General features: G+C 43.8%; 1 long non-coding RNA gene across 1 annotated transcript in view; it reads right to left on the reverse strand.

Annotated features, from left to right (window-relative positions):
* LOC146863153 (uncharacterized) overlaps nucleotides 1-19,134 on the reverse strand; it is a 208,425-nt gene extending 189,291 nt beyond the window's left edge. The window contains exon 1 of the long non-coding RNA XR_014978560.1: nucleotides 18,997-19,134. This is a non-coding gene — a long non-coding RNA (uncharacterized LOC146863153). The remainder of the gene's footprint in view (nucleotides 1-18,996) is intronic.
* Between the last annotated feature and the right edge of the window lie 1,236 nt (nucleotides 19,135-20,370).

The raw sequence follows: 20,370 nt of genomic DNA on the forward strand, positions 1-20,370 counted from the left end.
AGAAAGCAAGATAAATTTGAGAGAGACGAGCGCGACTATGTCCAGGGCAGGATTCTAACTTTCGCCCAAAAATTCGATGGACCCCGCAAAGAACTCAGCAAAAAGAAACCTCCTCCCCCTCCTGAAAGAATTGAAACCTCCGAATCAGAGATCACGGAGAGTGAGCAGTTGGGAGATGAGACGGCTGCCTCCTCCAGTGATAAGGGGAAAACTCCTTTTCACTTGGAGTTCAACCTTATCCGCCAAACATGGCTCAGAGGCGGAAAGAGCAAGCCACCGGAAAGCGGAGACGGACAAGGCGAGGTGGCTGGAAGGGGAAGAGGAAGAGGAAGGGGCAGAATTACATCACAAGCTGTACGCAGCAACTGGGGCAAGAAATGGTAGGAGTTGTGGAAGACCTCACCATTGTTAATCTGACACCCCGGGTATTAACAGCAGCGGAAGAATCTGCCCTAAAATTGGGATTATCATTTTGTCCCAATGATCGTTTGGAGTATACGCAGACTAGAATCGATCTGTTCAAATTTATATGCAAAATCAAACTGCACAAATTTTTCAAATTAAAACCATCAATAACGGAGGCACGGCGACTCAAGTTGAAACCGCATTTGAGGGATACTGACATTCTCGCTGTTCAAGATCTCAGCATGCTTGAAATGCTTGAGGAATTATGTTCAGAACAAGAGCATAAGGACAACCCTAGTGGAGATGTGGCGGTGAGAACTCGCCTTGTGGGTATCGAACAAGAAGCACCAGTTACCATCTTCAAACCTCCATCATTATTTAACCCACAAATGCCATATGATGCGATTGACTCTTTTTCTGATGCAGTGTTACAAGACCTCTTGAAATTCAGAGGGAAGGATACATCACGAAACATTAGACAAAAGAACTTGACTAGAGAACAATTAATGATCCTCAAAGATCTTAACATGGATGATGGAATAATTTGTAAACCCTCAGATAAGGGAGGAAATATCATGCTACTAACAAGAGAACAGTATTGCCGTGAATCACTTTGCCAACTAGATGACAATAGATACTATGAAAAGACTAATAAGGAACAATATCATGAAAGTATTACTTTGTACCATGACCTTATTGACAAATGGCGTAACAAAGCCATGTTGGATACCAATGAATACTTATTTTTGCGTAATAATGACCCAGTCATACCTACTTTTTATCAACTTCCAAAAATTCATAAGGACCAAGTTGAGCCACCTGGGAGGCCTATAGTCTCCTAAAAAGGAGGTCTTACAGAAAATATCTCCATCTATATAGATTCCTTTCTTTTTCAGATGGTTATACAACTGTCATCTTATGTCAAAGAACCCAAAGACTTCATTATTCAGATGAATAGTATCCAGTGGGAACCTACATACTTACTGATTGCCCTAGACATTACCAGTCTTTATACATGTATCAATAACAGTCAAGGTATAGAGGCAGTGAAATACTTTCTTAACAAAAGACCACTGAGATTTATGGAACATAGTATCATGTTGATCGAGTTCATTGAATTCTGTCTATTGCATAACATCTTTCTGTTCCAGGGGGAGCTATATAGACAGATCTCGGGGACTGCTATGGGCACCTGCTTCGCCCCCAGCTATGCAAACTTGTTCGTTGGCTGGTGGGAGGAGCAGGTGGCCCTTACCTGAGATAAGATGAAATGGGCTAAGTACGTTGTTGTCTGGCACAGATATATCGACGACCTCCTCCTGGTTTGGAGTGGGTCGACTGAACAAGCCGAGGAGTTCATACAAGAGCTTAATAATAATGATCTTAATCTTAAGTTCACGTATGAGATCAGCTCAGTGGCAGTAAACTACTTAGACCTTAAGGTATTTGTGAGGGATGGAGTTCTTGAGACCGAACTATATAGAAAACCTACTGCCGGCAATTCCATCTTGCACGCCGGCAGTAATCATACTCCCAAACTTATTAATAGCATACCATACGGGGAGCTGCTCCGACTTAAACGCAATTGTTCAAGAAACACTGATTTCATAAAAGCTGCAGACAGCTGCATAGCTAGATTTCGTGCAAGGGGTTATGATGAAGATCTCCTGGTAACCACATTGAATAAGGTCAAAAGAATTCCAAGAAAAGAACTTCTAAAAAAGAAAGATGACAATACAACAGGAAGGGATGAAAAGAAAGATGCTGGCAAATTCCGTATGATAACAACCTATTCGGATAATGCCAACACTCTAAGGAGAATGCTGAAAAGAAACTGGCATATTCTCCAGACTGACTCAGTGATAGGTAAAGACATTCCATCACTACCATTGATCACATTTCGCAAATCGGGATCACTAAAAAATACATCGGTCCAGAGCCACCTGTTGCCTATCATGCAGAGAACAGGTACACTTAAAGAAATTAAAGGTTTCTTTCCCTGTGGTAAATGTAGGGCCTGTGCTAACAGCAAAAGAGTCCTCAATTACAATATTCAAGGAGTACAGAAACCCAGAGTGATAGAGAAATTTATCACATGCTCAACCACTCATGTTGTTTACTGTTTGACATTCCCTTGTGGGCTTAGATATATTGGGAGCACAATTCACAATGTAAAAATGTGCATCCTTGAACACCAACGCGATATAGCGAACAAGGATGTTAACTACCCAGTGGCTAGGCACTTCACCCTAAAACATCATAGCAACAGGGAGCTGTTGCAATTTTTTGGTCTGGACCATGTACCTATAAGTCCAAGGGGTGGTGACAGAGTACAAAGGTTGCGGAGGTTAGAATCCTGCTACATAATTGACTTACACACTAAGGTACCATATGGACTTAATAGTGGAGAGGAACTAGTTGTCCATCTTGGTAGATAACTGTGGCATAGTGAATTTGCACTTCTATAGCGACTGTTCCTGAATCCCACATTGTTCATCATATATAGCTCTGCTACTTACAATTTTTGCATTTTACATTTGCTTTCGCTGGTTGTAGTGTGAGGAGTAAAAATGAATTAGCCTTTGGTCTTGCCGATTGACGGCAATATGTCCCTTAGCAATAATCATTTTGGTATCAGATATAGAGGCCAATATATGGCAAGATTTTAGTAAGGCAATGCCGATACACGGCAAAACACCTGAGTGACAACCCGGTGGTCGTTTGTGCCTCAATGAAAGCATGATGTTTTGCCTCTATAAATTAATAGATCTGATACAGATACTCAGGCTATGGAGTATAGCGATATGATTAAAAATAAATTACTGGCACCGATACACGGTACAATACTGAAAGGGCATAAGAGCTATAGAACACATTGATTATATTATATATGCATATGTTGTTCATTTTTATGTAAAACTTCTCCGATACTAAATCTAGCAATACAAAGAACTCAATTGTTTCTTTTGTTGGCCAGTAACGCAATATGAAAAGTTTACTGTTCCAAGATGGCCGCTTTGTAAAATGCAAAAGTAAGCTTGATGTACCGTCATCTGTGTCGTTGCATGAGTGACGTACAATGAATTTAAATGCTTCCGCGCGGCGTTCGAAATTAGACACTGACGAAGGAATCTCCGAAACGCGTCTGTTTTATTTATTTGCTGAATAAAGACAAGCTGATACGACCTCCTATACTGCTATACTTTGTTAGGAGACGAGGACGAAGTTGGGGAAGCGTGAATATCTATATATATATATATATATATATATATATATATATATGAAGGAGTCTCGCTCTTCAACACTTTTCATCTACAGGAGACAAACGAGAGCAGACCCAAGATAAGTGCTATTTTCCGTTTATTGCTTTGAAAATAGTATCGCCATGACGCGTTTCGACAGCTCTCTGTCTTGATCACATGACAGCGTTACCTATTGTGCTTAATCTATTTAAAGTGCCAGCGTCCAATCACATGTTTCATAGACATAGAAAAAATCAAACTATAAATAGTTTAAAATGTTAAAATGTTGTACTTTGATCACATGGATACATATATGGTTCAAGCTTAAAATTTAGAGTATAAACATATAAATGCAAATTAAACTGCAAATAAAACTCTATCAGCTGCTCCTTTGTGTGAAATGCATTAATGCATAATGTAGATCTAGTTGATTATGTTAATCATAACTAGCTATATTTGTAAACAAATTATACCGGTTTCGCAATTATTTGGATAATCCTAAAAAAATAGCTTGCTTAAATGCAACAAAACCGGCATTACCAAATGTCTATTGTTTCGATTGGACCCAGTTCCAAAGTGCCATGAACTATGAGAAAATATTGAATTAAATATGATAAAAACAGGAGGAGCCTAGCCTGCAGCCGAGATGGCCGCCTAGCTCTTCGGCTCCGCCGACCCTTTCGCCCTTCGTCGATATCCTGGCAATAATCCTGCGCCTCCGAGCCCTACGCGTACCTGCGCCACGTTCCTGACCACGATACTTTGACTCCGGTCGAAAACGGAGCTGCCCCGGCGGAGTTGGGCCCCGGTTTCCATTCCGGCCTTCCAAGCGGTCGCGGCCGGGCCATTGTTTAGTGGGGACGGCCGGCGGCGACAACGATAGCAGCGCCCGCTGTGGAGAGGGAGGAGCCGGTGCACCGGACCTGGAGCGCGGCGCTGGGATTCTCACAGCAGCCTTTTCCATGCTCGGCTGCCCAGCGCGCCCCGCTCGCAACATTGTATCCAGCTCCCGTATACTGTATCCCGGCCCAGCTGGGAGAGGGCCGGGATCGCTTCTTTGTTGCAGCCTACAGCAGCGGACGCCATCTTCCGCATCGGAAGCCCTGGTCTCGCCGGTGGGTTTCCCTGCACCACAGATTCCCCTGTCCTTGAAGCCTTTCCACGACCGGCTGCCTCCACGTTTCCTGCACCGCCGGGGCCCCGCAGAGAGCTTATCACCTTCCAGATACCGATGGCCGGTGAAGGGGGCTTGCTTCCCGGGGCGCTCGATGGTTGCTTGCCTAAGATGGCGGACGCAACAGCACCCTCCATCCTTGATCCACCGCTGGGGCTTCGCGACATCCTGGCAGCTCTGGAGGACCTGTGGTTGGCCTTCCGCGACTCTGCCACTGGTTTGGAGGACCGGTTTGATCGGACTTTTTCAGCTGGCCATGATGATTCTCCAGTGCGGCATGTTAAGCCACATCTTCAGTCGACTGTCGGTGGATCACCCGAGTTGAGGTATGTGGCAGTGACGGGGGGACGTGTCCCAGTGCCCGCTGCGGTACTCCTCGACTCTGCCCTGGAGGAGTCTGACAATCCTGCTCCCTTGGTATGGCCGGAGCTTGTGCCTCAGCCGCCGTTTTGCCCATCTCCTTTGTCCTTTGGTGCCACGTTTCTGAGCGTCCTCCTGGACTTGCTTCCTGTACATCGGCCGGCCGCTACTCTGGGATTTATGCATCGTCCTGCTCCCTGTTGTACTAGCCACCGCATAGCAGTGGCGCATTCTGTGGTCCTTTACTATCGAGCTTCGCTCCAGTTTGACTTGTCTCTTACCCCTCTATTGCTGCAACGGACTCCATGGTGGCCCATCCCGTCCAGGTTGGCTGTACTGCAATTGGATTCTGTTGGACTGCAGATTCGAAGGGGCCAAGGCTGAGGAAGGGGGTTTTTCTTGTTGCACATTGATACGTATATGGCTGGGACTGGGACTTGTGACTGTTGGAGGTACATGTAGCAGGGTGTTAGGTCGGGGCCTGGGGCTGGGTGACCGCGGGTAACGATTTTGCTTGTATTGAATAAGATCCTTGGCCCTCCTCCGATCAACCGTGACATTCTTTTTCTTTTTCTTCTCTTTCTCTTCTCCTACATTTCGGGTACTCTTTTGGGGCGACAGACACACTGCTAGGGGGGGTAGGCCGTAGCCTCTGCATGCGTGTAGGGTGGGGGGTATATTTCCTTGTTGGTTTTTTTTTTCTATGGGCCTCCTTTTTCTTTCTTTCTTTTCTCTCTTTCTCTTCTCCCTTTCTACTCTTTACCTTTCTCGTTTGCTCTTTCCTTTCTTATTTCTTGGGTCGAGGGGAGGATTGGGAACTGGTGGGTAGTGCTTGGGGATCGTCATGTGATATGCTTCTTTTCTATCCTGATTTCATTGAGTGCGATTGATTACCTTACGGATAATGCTTGCTGACTCTTCTGATGATCGTTGCCCACTATAGTCCTAACTGCATTGCTCTGATTCGGATCCTTCCAGACCTGTTGCTATGGACTTATTTCAAAACTTTATAAAACTTAAACCTCATCATCCTGGCGCTCGGCGGCACAATTGTGTATAACGTAATCTGGTCTATTCGTGCTTGTACTGATATGCTGCTGAATCGTATACTTGCTTGCTGATGTGCCCCTTTTTGTCGAGGCCGGCCTGAGGGTTGTAGGCCCGTATCTGTCTGCGCATACTGTTAAATAAAGGTTTTCAAAAAAAAAAAAAAAAAAAAAAATATGATAAAAACCCTTGAAGTGCAAAACTTAAAGTGCTCGTGCAATAAATAATGTATAAAATAATATCATGTTTTGTTTGCCCCACGTACTAGATTCTGACTTAATGTCATTTCTACGTTAAATTTGGAGGCAAACAAAGGGTTAATATACAAGTGTTGGGGAGGAGGTCCAGGGGAACACAGCAATAAAATTGTTTTTATATTGAATGGGTTACATTTCATGGGTAATTGATTCCCACTATTGTCTTTAAAATCAATACAAATATGTATATAAATATTAAATATTAAATACATAAAAAATAAAAAAATACAATCCAATTCCTAAAATTCACCCTAAAAAAACAATTTAAATATCAAAACGTATAAAAAGAGAAAAGAGAGAAAAGATCATATTGCCCAGCATAACAGTTTGATTGAAGGTGCTACAAAGGTTTGCAGTAGGACTGACTGTCAACGCTCACATATTATCAATCCAGGTACGTGTACAAGTCTTCACTGGTGTTAAGACCCCCAGGATGTTTAGTGTCAAGCTCAAGAATATATCTTGTCTCAAGGCGCCTTAATTTTTGTTCACAATCACCACCCCTTCTTAGGGCTGGGATAGCATCAATGACAAAATATTTCAGATGTTGTAGATACTGTCATGATGTGTTTTAAAATGCCTAGCCACAGGGTAACTGGGTCATTGTTAATGATGGCCCTTGTATGTTGTAATATATGTTTGTGGACAGATAACTTCGTGCTGCCTATGTATAACAGATTACAACTGCACTGTAGAACATAAATAGCATAATCTGTCCGACATGTCAAGTGTTGTTTTATATCTAGAGCTTCGTCACTGAAAGCAGTATGATATGTGGTTTTGTTTATGCCATAATGGCATGCTTTACAACTGGAGCATTTAAAGAAACCCTTTCTGGCGACCAACCATCCTGTTTGTTGTTGCTCTTCAGGATTTTTCCTAACTAGTGCACTGGCCATTGAAGCTGATTTCCTATAAGTTATAGCCGGATGTTTGGGGAGCAAAGATCCAATTACTGGATCATCCCGGACTATGGGCCAATTATGTCTTATAATAACTCGCAACTGTTGTTCCTGTCTGGAATAAGTTAGTATTAGTCTAGTTGGTTCCTTGATAGTCTCCCCTCTCTCAATGCAAACTTTCTGTGATTTTCTGTTGTCCTGCAATAGATCTTGCCTAGTGCGTTTCCTGGATTTGGTTATGGCAGTGTCAATAGATAAACTATTATATCCTCTTTCTAGGAATCACTTTTTGATTTCAAGCTGTTTCTTTTTCAAATCATGGTCCTCACTACATATCCTACGAATGCGCAACATCTCTCCATACGGGATACTCTGTATTAAATGTGGAGGGTGCACGCTTGACGCATGCAACATAGTATTTCCTGCCGTGTCTTTGCGATATAATGATGTAGTCATGTTGTCATTGACTATGTTAATCTGTACATCTAGAAAAGTTATACTTATATCCCTGACATTGGAGGTAAAATGCAGATTGACATCATTGTTATTTAAAAGTGCCACAAAGTCATGTGCCTCATTTTCCAATCCACTCCATATAATAAACAAATCATCAATGAATCTAAGCCAACAAACAACATTGTTACTATATATTTGTTCATATTGCCTCATGAGGACCAGCTCCTCCCACCACCCCATAAATAAACAGGCATAGCTTGGGGAGAAGCTGGCCCCCATGGCAACGCCCTGTATTTGTTGAGAAACAAAAGAGAGTGCCAATGCTGATCACCAATTTACAAAATAAATAGACCGCGGAAGAAATGTCAAACAACCACGTCTAAACTAATTAATAGTATTTATTCAAGCGACATCTTTTTTATTATTCAAATGAATCTTATATGAAAGTTCTTTTAGCACACAAACAATTAAGCACCACATAAAATTTCAGCAAAAAAACATATATACCACACAATTGACAAAAATGACTAAACTGCCAATTTGGCAGATGTACCAATTCACAAACACATTCATACACCACTCCTCATTCATCAAAAACACACTCATTCAAACAATCTGCCGTTGGTTGCCAATAACATCAATTTGAATGTACCAAAGGACTGTCCAAACATGGTAAACAGTTGATCAATACAATTTAAATGTGCATAAAACCTATTGTTGGAAACGGGTAGCGTGGTGCAGAGCGGGTGGGCCAAACTCTGGAGGAAATGTGCCAAGCATCCACGCAGTACACACAGGCGACACACAAGGCACACTACCAAAAGATACGATACACAAGTTTGTGTGAAAATAACTTTTGTATTGTCAAAACACAGTATGTTCGGTAATCTCTACACGGCGCCAACTGGCGCTGGGTCAAAAGGTACAGGGGGGAATTATATACAGGGCAGGGCCAATCGGGCCCCTTCCAGAACTATTGCGACCTCCAAATATAACAAAGGTGTGTGAGGAATAAAGATACAGTCCCTCAGCCTCAATCCTGCAATCAAGTCAACTCTGGGCATAACCTTAGGCGTTAGTCCGGACCACCTGTAATAAAAACATCAGGACCTGACCATATCCCTTAACAACTTGAAGGTCCCCTGAGGCAGGAATTAAAGTAGGCAGTTCCTTCACATCAAAACCTGGCATCTAGACATAGCGCTGCACATAGCAAATCAATAGCGCGTCACATAGAGCCTTTTAACATAGCGCTGCACATAGCAAGGCAATAGCGCTTTAAAACATGGCATTTGACATAGCGCTGCACATAGCAAGGCAATGGCGCTTTAAAACATGGCATTTGTCATAGCGCTGCGCATAGCCAGGCAATGGCGCTTTAAAACCAGGCATTTGACATAGCGCTGCACATAGCAAATCACTAGCGCTTCACATAGGGCATTTTAGCATAGCGCTGCACATTCCTGTAAAAACAGGCACTCCCTAACCAGTGAGCAGTCCCAGACGTACAGTCACGGATCCTGGGAGTCCCTCCTCTGGGACTCTCCATTCAAAGTTAGGCCCCAAATGTGGTATCTGGGAGCCCCCCCCCCTCCAGGGGCTCTCGAGTTAGCAGTGGTGTGGCCCCCAATAAGACTAGCCCAGCTGGCGCAGCCCGCCAGGGTATATCGACCCCTGGGACTCCTGGGCGCAACAATGCCTCCGGCTTCGTTGCCGCTGCCCTCTGTCAGACGGGGCAGCGGAGAGGACCAATCTAGGCACTGGGGGCGGGCACCGGCAATGTACCCTGACTTTACCCCCACCAACCATCAGCTGAGCCCCACTCACCGGGCTCACGGAGGGGCTCCTCTGGCCACCGGACTCCTTCTGGCAGGGGACAGGCACCGATATGTGCCTCGCCAGTCCCCTGCTCCTTCAGGACTCTTGGGGCTTCTCCCGCCTTCTCTGGAGGGCTCCGGTGGACCTTTCCTGCATGCAGGGCTCTCCTCCGTTCTTGGGGAGCCCTGCCAACGATAGCACCTTCCTCGGCTTCACCCGGGCCCCCTCCTGGGACCCGGGGCTTCAGTAGGGTGGGCACGAGGCTCCAGACGGGGATGCAGCCGGAATCCCGGGCGGTGGGGGCAGGCGCCGACAATGCGCCTCGGGCCCCCAACCTTCCTCCTCTCTCCTGGGCCGCTGTGCTTGCGGGGCTCTCTTCACCTCGCGAGAGCCCCACCCACCAAGGCAGCGGTCGAGTCTTCACCCGGGCCCCCTCCTGGGACCCGGAACTCTTAGGCTCGGCTCGCGGGGCTCTCCCAGACTCCCGGGAGCCCTGCTCGATCACGCGGCCACTTCCTGCTTCGGCTCCGCCCCCGCCCGGCGATCAGCTGACCTTCCGGGTCGCCGCAGGCAGCGCGGCGGCCCTCAACGGCACCTCGGGTCGCGGCGGTGATTTTCGGCAGGTTCTCTTTCCCGCCGAAAGGGGTAGGCTCCCAAGTTCCCCAACAATGTCAGAGGCGCCAAAGCCGCGGGGTGGGCTCCCCCTGGCTTTCAAATAAACGGGGGGCGCTGCACACATGCAGGGTGGCACCCGCGACAGGCTTCAAATGCGGGGTGGGCTCCAGCTAGCGTAAATAAGCACCGATGCAGTATGGCACCCACTTAATTTCATACTTTGCGGGGCATCGCCATTACGCGGGATGGGCTCCCGCGTCGCTTGTCAATAAACAGTTCTTCCTCCACCCAGCGCTCCTGGGGCCGTAGATATAGCGCTTCCCAGGCGCTAAGTAGCAGGCAGCTGGGATTCCCACACTCACCAGCAGGGCACAGTCATATAGGATTGTAGCGCTCACCGGATATAGCGCTCTCCTTCCACAGGCCGCTTGTAAATAGCGCTCTCTCTCCGAAGGGACTACAGTCAGGGTCCCACGAGGCGTTTGCTGGTTCCTGCGCCATGGGTTGAGAGTTTCTAAAGGGGGGGAAGTTGAGTTGGTGGCTGAAGGCGGACTAATTAGTCTCTGCCCGTCGTCCCTGGGTTCTCCTCTCACTGGGCAAGATCAGTAGGTTAGTTCAGGATCCCTCACTCACTTAAAAGGCAGCACCTAAGCCCTGTCACTTTCAGAGGCATAGGTCCCTGACTAAGCCCTACCGCCTAAAACTCCTGCGTAGGTCTCTCCAGGTCTGCGTTGCCCCAACTATAGCTTTCCCTCGCCCTGGGGACAGTAGAGGGGGGTAGATAGGCTCAGGGCCCAGCACACAGGCCCATGTGGCGGTAACCCCTGGCAGCAGGTCCCCTCTCGCTCAGGTCCACCCTCTGACTGAGCACATGGCAGCCCAGCTCCGCCCTTTATACACCCCTCACCCCACCTTCCAGACAGTGCCAGAAGCTTCTAGAAGCGTCTGGGGAGACTGGCTCTAACTGGCCTAGGGGGAGGGGTAGAGCACCCTGGGTGCCAGGCTTCCCTCCAAAAGCTGGGGTTGCTGGGAAATAACCACTAGACTGTTAACCCAGCTCAGTCAAACGGCGCAACCACCCAGCTATGGCATCCATTTTAAGTTACATGTTTAAAATGGGGAAACTCAGTCTGCGTACATTATCACACAGCATTCAATCTTTGCATTTACACATTATGCGATTTCCCAGAAAAGCGAAAAATTTCGGGAAAAGGGCCAAGTCCAACACCTATTGTTTAGGTAATCGTTTTATAAATAAGCAAAATAATTCTTGGAATGCACCAGAGAGAACTAATTACACCAATGTTTGGTATCACAACAGAAAAAAGGTCTACGCGTTTCGACCCCAATTTGTTTAACCAAAGGGGTTCTCCTCAGGACCAAGAAACTAAAAAATAAAGAGAGAGAGGAAATTTGTAACTAGAAATAATGAATATACAATGACCCAAGAGTGCATCAACGCTACCTGCCGCCTTGATTTAACAAATCTTACCGAAATGGCAGCGCATTTGTGGATGCCCTTTCAGTATTCACAAGTAGGCGAAACTATAACAACAAAAGTAGGAAAGGAAATCAATCAAAATGATAAACGAAAAGTGAAAAAGTCAGTCAAGGCATTACTTAGTGTTACTCCACTTACTATAGTGATGAATATATCCCGAGGTGAAAAAATTAGGTTACTGTCTCTGTCAATTTATTTTCATCACACGTAATTAAGTAGGAGCATATCGCTCCACGCTGCAAGAGAAAACAAAGGATTCCTTAGGTGAATGAAAAGGAGACGGCAATGATTACAAACAAAAGTCTAAGGAGGGAGCAGGAGCATACCTTACGGGTGCTTCGACTCTGACCCTGCAGATCCAAGGGTCTCTCTGCTGACTAAAAATTTCTTAGCCGGAACCAGCGAGTCTGAAAACAACCAATGGGCCGTAACTCAATAAGAATTTGAAAGAGTGTCAAACACCCCAAGAAGCACGAGCGGGCCGATGTCCCGTACAAGCTGTAATTACCTAATTCGTGGCGAAGAGCACGTTACTTCCAACAGAACGAGAATCAATCGCTTCTGAGCCAGCACTTCCGTGTTGGATCGAAATGGAATCCTGGGAAAAAACAGAATTCTGGGAAATGTAGTTTAATAGCCCGAATAGCACGATCTGGATCCACTGAATCGGCTAGATGAAATGCCAGAATGTATTTCTAGAATATACAAACCATATTAGTTGATTGCCCACAAGTTGGATGATATTAACAAGAAATTATTTTTAAAGTGAGGCTTCCATATGTCAGCCGATCAGGTTATAAAGATCTTGGAAAAATGTGGATTATGGTAGGGTACCTACCATCCTTACAATCTATAAATTTCTGATAATTCGTTCAGACTAGTGATTGCAGTGTCAAATTTAACAATTAACATTGCTTCACGTTGTGAGAGCTTTAACTCCAAGTCACCTCCTCGAGGATCCCGTTCCACTTTAGAAATGACAGTCCAGCGGAGATCTTTTTCCAAATGTGTCATTTTGTGCCAATGGTTGACAAGTGGTGCGGTCTCGACGTTCTTCCTGATCCGGGACTTATGTTGCGTTATTCTATGTCAGACCTCCTGACTGGTTTTTCCGATGTATAACATTGGACAGGGGCATATTATTCCATAGATCACATATTTTGTCTTGCAATTCGAATAGGTGTCGTGCTTCCAATGAATACCTTTATGGGAGAACAAAGCTGCTCCGATCGTTTGGTCACAGCACGAGCAAGTCCCACATTTTTGATGTCCTTTTATAGATGTTAAACCCATCATTTGTCTTAATGTTGGTTCAATGTCCTTTTTGGATGATGTCCTGACTATATGATTAGCCACGCTTCTTTATCTCTTAAAAGCAAATAAGGGGGAACTCTCCAAAGTTGGAACCAAGTTTTTAATCAAATGCCAATTCTGGTGGATCACTTTTTTTAGTTGGTTTGAATTGGGACAAAAGGTAGTAACGAATACTTGACGTTCTGTAGAAGATTTCTCTTTTTTGTTCAGCAGTGTTTCCCTGGGGGTCCACCAGGCTCTCTTCAAAGCTGTTTTTACCACTTTTTTGTTCGGGTAACCCCGATCCCGTAATTTTTCAACAAGATTATTTGCATGAATACTGTAATCATCCTTAAAAAAGCAATTCTGTCGTATTCTTAAAAACTGTCTGTAAGGTAAGTTCTCTTTTAGACTTCTAGGGTGATTACTTGAAAATAAAAGAGCCTTGTTCCTGTCCGATGGTTTTGTATATAGTGTTGTCACTAAGCGTCCTTCAGCTGGAAAGACTTCGACATCCAGGAACGGTATCTTTACCCATGAAGAATTAATGCTGAACTTGATATCTGAAGATCTCTGATTGAGCCAATCAAAAAACTGCATCAATTGGTCATGATTTCCAGTCCATGCCATGAAGATATCATCTATGAACCGCAACCAGGTTGTTATAAAATGCTTGAACGGGTTATTCTTGTAAATGAATTTTTCTTCATACATTGACATGTACAGTACTGCCAAATCTGGGGCAAATGGACAACCCATTGCTACACCTTTTGTCTAATAGAAAAACACACTGCCAAATGAAAAAAAGTTTTTTTTAAGAGCAAAACTTGCCAATTCAACAATGAATTCAGTGGGTACCCTCACCGGTCTAGGTCTTTTGTCCAAAAAGTATGATAAGACATCCAAAGCTTCGTCTTGTGGAATTTGGGTATATAATGAAGTGACATCCAATGTCACTATTATATCTTTGTCTGTTTCAAATAAGACATCCTCCAGTTTGTTAATAAAATCTGAGGTGTCTTGGAGGTAAGATGGCACCTCCGACATGAATGGTTTGAGGAAATAGTCCACGTACTTCGAAATTGGCTCATTCAAAGAGTCACACCCTGAGACTATCGGCCTACCTGGCGGAGAGGTCTCATTCTTATGCACTTTGGGCAGAATGTAGAAAACTGGTATTCTGGGATGCTTGTTTTGTAAATAGTTGTACTCTTTTGGACCTAGAAATCCCTGGTCAAAGCCCTTTTTAAGGATGTCAAAAAGATGACCCTGAAGTTCAAACATGGGGTCCTTTGGGATGCGTTTATAGCAAATAGGATCATTTAATTGTTTGAGCACTTCTGTTGTGTAGTCTGGGGTCCCTCAGACCACAATCGAGGCCCCCTTATCCGCCTGTTTGATGGTCACAGATGGATAATTTTTTAATGAGACTAGGGCATCCCGTTTTGCCTTTGTAATGTTGTGTTTGACATATTTGGACCTCTTGTCCACATTGGTAATAGCAGACAAACCACTTCTCTCAAAAGTTAATATTTCCTTCGGTATCTTATTAGCAGCGGGACAGAAATTAGATTTTTTCTTTAACCCTGTGACTTCATTCATAGTAGTAAAATCGTTCCCAACAAAAAACATTTTAAGTCTGATTTTCCGGCAGAATTCAATTGCTTCGGTTTTCATCTTAACGAAATCTGTACTCCTTGTGGGAACGAAAGTCAAGCCTTTTTCTAAGATACTTTCTTCATCCTTAGTTAGCACACGTGTGGATAAATTAAAGATGGGAGATGGAATTAATTTTTGTAGTGTTGTCTGCGTGTGGTCATTTCCAAAGGCTGGTTGTTGAACCTGGTACGCCCTCTTGATCTGTGCTGGCCTCTCCCTAAAAAAGAAGAAGGTCCCTGTTGTTGTTGGGCATTCCATCTTTTATTGGCGATTGGGCGTCCTTCACTACTATCTGTATCTCCACCTGAAGAGGATGAAGTTTCGGAAAATGTAATGAAACGGTTCTTAGATCTCCCTTGATAATCCGGAAGAAATCTCCGCGATTCTGATCTAGTATAAAAATCTGCTTGTAAATATGGATAAACAGTGTCCAATGAAAAATTCCTTTTGTCCTTTTCAAATGTATTGCCTTTTTGATTAATAGTGTAACCTTTAAAATCCAAAATCTCTTTCTCCACTTTCTCCAACAAGGCTTTTGAATCTGTAATTGATTGATTGTCCTTGATTTCTGATTCCAGTGAGGCTATTTCCTCCAGTTGTTGTTGCGAAATCCTGAGGGCTGTTTCAACCGTGAGGACCATAAGGTCCCTGCTGCATTTAGTTTCAATGCAACTATAACCCTTCTTGTAGAGAGGGTCCTCTGTGAAAATGACCGGAATATTACGGACTTGAAGTCCTCCAGGGATTGTCCCTGCCTTAAGATGTTCTAACAGAAAATGGCCATGTAAATCTGCCCGAATTTGTTTTTTCTTCAAGCGTAATAGTCTATCCGATTCGTTTTGTGTTTTAGCTGTTGCACTTAGAGAGGCTGAAGCGAATAGCGTAGGAGCACTCAAGAGTTTTTTGATATGGTCTTCGCTGTAAGCAAAAGCATCATTTTCAGTCATTGTCAAAAGAGAAAATGGAAATAAAAATTAAAAAAAATAATAATACAAACAAATCAAATAAGAAAAATGTAACTAATCCTACACAACTCTACATATAAATGATGCGAATCTGGACAGATAACTTTGTGCTGCCTATGTATAACAGATTACAACTGCACTGTAGAACATAAATAGCATAATCTGTCCGACATGTCAAGTGTTGTTTTATATCTAGAGCTTTGTCACTGAAAGCAGTATGATATGTGGTTTTGTTTATGCCATAATGGCATGCTTTACAACTGGAGCATTTAAAGAAACCCTTTCTGGCGACCAACCATCCTGTTTGTTGTTGCTCTTCAGGATTTTTCCTAACTAGTGCATTGGCCATTGAAGCTGATTTCCTATAAGTTATAGCCGGATGTTTGGGGAGCAAAGATCCAATTACTGGATCATCTCGGACTATGGGCCAATCACGTCTTATAATAGCTCGCAACTGTTGTTCCTGTCTGGAATAAGTTAGTATTAGTCTAGTTGGTTCCTTAATAGTCTCCCCTCTCTCAATGCAAACTTTCTGTGATTTTCTGTTGTCCTGCAATAGATCTTGCCTAGTGCGTTTCCTGGATTTGGTTATGGCAGTGTCAATAGATAAACTATTATATCCTCTTTCTAGGAATCACTTTTTGCTTTCCAGCTGTTTCTTTTTCAAATCATGGTCCTCACTACATATCCTACGAATGCGCAACATCTCTCCATACGGGATACTCTGTATTAAATGTGGATGGTGCGCGCTTGACGCATGCAACATAGTATTTCCCGCCGTGTCTTTGCGATATAATGATGTAGTCATGTTGTCATTGACTATGTTAATCTGTACATCTAGAAAAGTTATACTTATATCCCTGACATTGGAGGTAAAATGCAGATTGACATCATTGTTATTTAAAAGTGCCACAAAGTCATGTGCCTCATTTTCCAATCCACTCCATATAATAAACAAATCATCAATGAATCTAAGCCAACAAACAACATTGTTACTATATATTTGTTCATATTGCCTCATGAGGACCAGCTCCTCCCACCACCCCATAAATAAACAAGCATAGCTTGGGGAGAAGCTGGCCCCCATGGCAACGCCCTGTATTTGTTGAAACATTTGATTTTTGAACATGAACAAGTTGTTTTCTAAACAGAATACCAGCATATCCATCAACATTTTATTGCGTCATGCATATTTGAGTGGTCTATTTGCTAAAAAATATTCCACAGATTTAAGGCCATCTTGAGTTTTTATGCACATGTATAGGGAGGATACATCAAGTGCTATTAAGTACCACCCTTTTTGCCATTTTATATGAGCGATTTTTCTGATGAAATCACTGGTATCCTGTACGAACGACTTCAAACTTTTAACATGCTCTTGTAAAAAGAAGTCAATGTAGCTGACATATTTTCCAGCAGTCCATTACAGGCCGATATTATGGGCCTACCTCGTGGCCTATTGATGTTTTTGTGTATTTTGGGAATAAAATACAGTGATGGTGTTATAGAATGTTCTTTCTTTAAATATTTGTACTCCTCAAGATTTAATAGGCCCATACTCTTCCATGCCAGTAATTTGGAAAAGAAAAGATTCTGCACGGTTTTATATTTAGATGGGGAACTTCTGCGATAACACTCAACATCATTGAGCTGGGAATATGCTTCCTCCAAATATTCTTTTAGTGGCCACAGCACGATATTCCCCCCTTTGTCAGAGTTTCTAATTACCACATTGTTCTCCTTTTTTAACTTCTCAATAAGTTGGCTATACTTTCTTTCATGATTTGTTATTTTCCTTTTAGTTCTATTGATGTTCGAATGTTTTTTCACCTGTGCCACAACTTGTTCATTGAAGACATCTAAAGAGTCTCTTGGCATAATAGGGGTGAATTTTGATTGTGTCTTAAATGGCGTATCAGGTTTTGAGCAGATGTCTGGTCCTGACAGTTGCCAGGTTTCACTGTGCATTCCAATCGAACTCCCATCAGAAGCATCTGTGTTTCAGTCCGCTTCCAGTGCCAATTCATTTAGGGCTCTTAACGCACCTAGGTCAGCAACCACCAGATCCGAATTATCACCATTGTTGCTAAGGGCTGCCCCTGTTCCTGTCTTAGATGTTTGGGGACGTAGTGCATGGAACTTTTTTAGTTTTAATTTTCGGATAAATTTGTAGATATCTGCCCGAGTCTGTGGATAATCAAAATTGGACTCTGGGCAGTACGAGAGACCCAAAGAGAGTAGTTGTTCCTCAGCCCGTGTAAGATCAACGTGTGCCAAATTGATTATTGTTCTGGCTTGAGGTAACACGGATGGAATCTGCAATGTACTTTCTATTTCTTCCTCCATCCCCCCCGACCTCGTCCTCGGGTTGGCCGCCTGTTGGTGGCGCTCTCTTGCTGCTTTCCTCCGTTGCTTTCTACTCGCTGTTCTTCGTTTTTTGCAGGTCGATTTCGGGGACGCAACGTTTCTCTTCTGCTTCTCCTTAAATAATCTAATTCTTCCCCCAATGTAGGTTTGATAGCACCTTGCTTGGCACATTCTGCTCGACCCTCAGTGTCCGACTCGCTCTCTACTGCAGAGCTTAGGTCTGACACCGACGGGGTTTTGTCATACATTTGATTGCCAGTTATTTGATTTTGCCCTTGATCTTGTTTGTTTACTGCTGCTGACCTGAATGTGTCAAATTTGCGTGCGAATGTTAAAATTTGCCCGCTTGAGTAGTCATCCTTGTCCCTTCGAAATTTGAAGGCTTTTCCTTGCTTAATTTTCTCCTCCTCTTTGCTGAGCCTTATCACCATATCCTCATGTAGCTTGTTTTTTTGTTGGGAATTGCCCATTGTTTTTATTTCAGCGTCGAGAGCATCTATTTTCGTTTGTAATTCCCCACGGTCGATATCCGCATATTTCACTAATATCTGGACCAGTTTTCGTGACGAGTCAAGGTTAGTTTCTGCCCACGCAGCCATCATTTGGGGATTTGGGGTGTCATAGCTAGGGGCAATCATTATTCGTAACCCCCTGGGTATCCTAGCCACATCTAGATACCCCTGTAAAGATTTTGACTCCCACCACTTTGCCTGTTCTTGACGCATTAGTTTCTCCAAAATGCGATATTTCTCCTTTAAACCTTGCTTCCCTCCACTTGAGTCATTATTGGCACCTCTATTGTAGATAAGCTGCGTTGTTGTTGGAGAGTCCAAAAACATCTCCTCCGCGGCTGATTCTCGATTGCGTAACGTTGTGGCGAGCATTTTTTCAAAGACAATAATAATATCCAAATAAGTCCCGTCAGGACGCCTTACCAGATTCTGCAATTTCCTTCGTGGCAGGCTCCTTGGGTGCACACCTCCCCACCTGCTGCTTTGTTTGCTTGTGATTTCTTGCCTGGTTGTGAGCCGACTAATGCGCCGCCGCCTCCTCGCTGAGTATCACTCCTCCGAGTTCGCTCGATTCGACAAGCTCGGCTCCACGCCCGTCACCTCTTCCCAGGTAGATATTCCGCATCAGCAGGGGGTTCCACGTTTCCGTTGCCGGTTCTTTTTTCGCTTCCGGGTCGCCGGTTTGCCTCGAAGCCTCGAGGTTTTGCCGGATTCCACCAAGCAGTAACTTTACCAACCACGGAGCCTATATATATGTATGCATATATATGTATATAATTATAATTGCTATTTTGGCAAATTTATAAACAATTATAATATAAGTTACAATTATTATTTGCGAAAATAGTTTGACATTATATATGTGTATATAACATACACACTTTAATATATATGTGTGTGTTTATTTAAATTAGTAAATATTATTTTAGATATATATTTTTTTAATTAATGTATTTATTAAATTACAATCAAGTGAAACAAAACAAATAATATCAATTATAACTGGAGTAAGAGAACAATAAAAACAATCACAGTATGTTTACATGTTTGTTCCAGAGCCTTACTCATGCGTAGTACGCATCATCACAGGACTATACAGTAAGCGGTGATGATCTATACAGGGAGATGATTACAATCATTGTTAATAAGCAGTAATGACATTGTAAAGAAACACAATATAGCGACAGGCCCCATGAAGGTTCCGCGCCGACTACCCATTGAAGCAACACACTGAGCAGCCTCTCTGAGGATGACACCCACGAAGGAGATCAACAATATCCCGCCACTGCCCGCTATCGGGCCCTTACGGGGAGAGAGAGAAAGATTCCACAGGAAACTGGTTACGTCTTACTTGCCAGATAATCTTGATATAGCCTCCAGAAATTCTTGGGACAGCAGATCGTTGTATAATTCAGTTTGTGTATTACAATATAGCATATCTCGGGACCATTGCACAATAGTGGGGGGGGGTCCTCTAGCCCAATGCATTGCCATCACCCTTTTAGATAACAGCAATCCTATGGCAACCAGACGTCTGATACCCTTGCGAATGTGTTTGGAGTAGCCAAGTAGAGCCAGCAGGGGGTCAGGATCCTGAGTCTCTCCAGTAATATCACTAAGTTTCTGGAAGATGGCTGTCCAGTAATTGGCCACCTCAGGGCACAACCAAGCCATGTGGATGAACCCTGCGGGGTCTAGACAACACCTCTCGCACCCCGCGGTGGCACGAAGACCTGGAGGACCTGTGGAGCCGGAACGGTGTGTAATATACTCTATTGATAAATTTTAAATGTATAA

Source organism: Triturus cristatus, chromosome 2_2 (genome assembly GCF_964204655.1).
Source record: "Triturus cristatus chromosome 2_2, aTriCri1.1, whole genome shotgun sequence".
Taxonomy (NCBI): Eukaryota; Metazoa; Chordata; class Amphibia; order Caudata; family Salamandridae; genus Triturus; species Triturus cristatus.